A 1756-nucleotide genomic window follows, 5' to 3' on the forward strand; every position below is an offset into this window, starting at 1 on the left:
CTCTGAAGGGTATTTTTCTACCCATTTGCAGAAGAGAAGCCTGAAAATAAGATTAAGCCTGAAATAAGATTAGCAGGTAGGTGTACTGGCTGGTTTGTGTATCAACTTGATACAAGCTAGAGTCATTAGAGAGGGAAGAGCTCCAGTAGAGAAAATGCTTCTATGAGATCCACCTGTAAGGCATTTTCTCAATGACTGATCAAGGGGGAAGACCCAGTGTGGTGGTATTGTGTTCCCTGAAATATTGTGCACCCTAATAAACTTATCTGGGGTCAGAGACAGAACAGACACAATATTAAACATAGAGGATAGGCAGTGGTAGCACACGCCTTTAATCCTAGCATTCCAGAGGTAGAAATCATGTATGTGTTCAAGGATACAGCCAAGCATGGTGACTCATGCCTTTAATCCCAGAAAGCAAGCCTTTAATCCCAGGGAGTGATGGTAGAAAGCAGAAAGGTATATAAGGCATAAGGACCAGAAACTAGAGGCATTTGGCTGGTTAAGTTTTTAGGTTTTGAGCAGCAGTTCAGCTGAGAGCCATTTGGATATGAAGACACAGAGGCTTCCAGTCTGAGGAAACAAGATCAGCTGAGAAGTTGGCCAGGTGAGGTTAGCTGTGGCTTGTTCTGTCTCTCTGATCTTCCAGAATTCACCCCAATAACTGGCCTCAGGTTTGATTTTATTAATAAGATTCTTTAAGATTCATGCTACAGCCCAGTCCATGCTGAGTGGTGCCATCCCTGGACTGGTAGTCCTGAGTTCTATAAGACAGCAGGCTGAGCAAGCCAGGGGAAGCCAGCCAGTAAGACCCACCCTCCATGGCATCAGATCCTACCTCCAGAATCCTTCCTTGTTTCAGTTCCTATCCTGACTTCTTTTAATAATGAGCAGCAATATGGAAGTGTAAGCCAAATAATACCTTTTGCCCCCAACTTGCTGTTTGGTCGTAGTGCTTTGCTGCAGCAATAGAAACTGCAACTAGGATTCCAGACAAAAGAACACATTATATAAAAGAGGGAGTGTTCAAGGAGATCTCAAGGAGGCCCTTCCTACTAAATGTACTCTGATGTTGCTTTCAGTGGCTGCTGGTTGTTATGTTCTCAGTCATGTACATCAAAGCAAGGCCACCCTTAGAGCCACCTGCTCACAGAGCATGATTTCCTTGTGTGTTTAGCAATCCCTTCCTTGGTTATAGGTTGTGTCCTTTGTTGACTGGAGAACTACTATTAAAACCCCATCCTATAACACAAACTGCAGTCCAGGCTGGATTCTGGTGATTACCTAATATGAGAAATCACAAGGGAACTTACTCTGGGCTTTAGAACAAACTACCTTAAAATGCTACAGCGTGAAATCCTTATAATAGCTGAGGTGCCTGAGCCTAGAACCATGAGTACATGCTCTTCATAGCTTTGAACCAACAGTTCACAGCCTGAAGATGACTGCCTACCTGGAGAGCAGAGCTAGCTCCATCTCAATAATTGTCTTCTACAAGTTATCTTCAGGAACACGGGTTGCTTTTTCTATAATAACTCATGGAACAGAGAAAAAAGCTTTATTGATTTCCAAAATGAGAAAGGAGCTTTCTTCTAGCTCAGCAAACAACGAAAGTAGGCTCTTTTGCACATAGAGAAGTGTCATTTCTGCAGTTGAATACTCTTGAAAATTGGTACTTTGGCACAACTCTGTTCACTGGTACTGAGGGAATACTCCTTCAGATGCTGGAGAACTGCTTCCAAAATAGCCTATTTGT

This window comes from Peromyscus leucopus, chromosome 19 (genome assembly GCF_004664715.2).
Source record: "Peromyscus leucopus breed LL Stock chromosome 19, UCI_PerLeu_2.1, whole genome shotgun sequence".
Lineage (NCBI taxonomy): Eukaryota > Metazoa > Chordata > Mammalia > Rodentia > Cricetidae > Peromyscus > Peromyscus leucopus.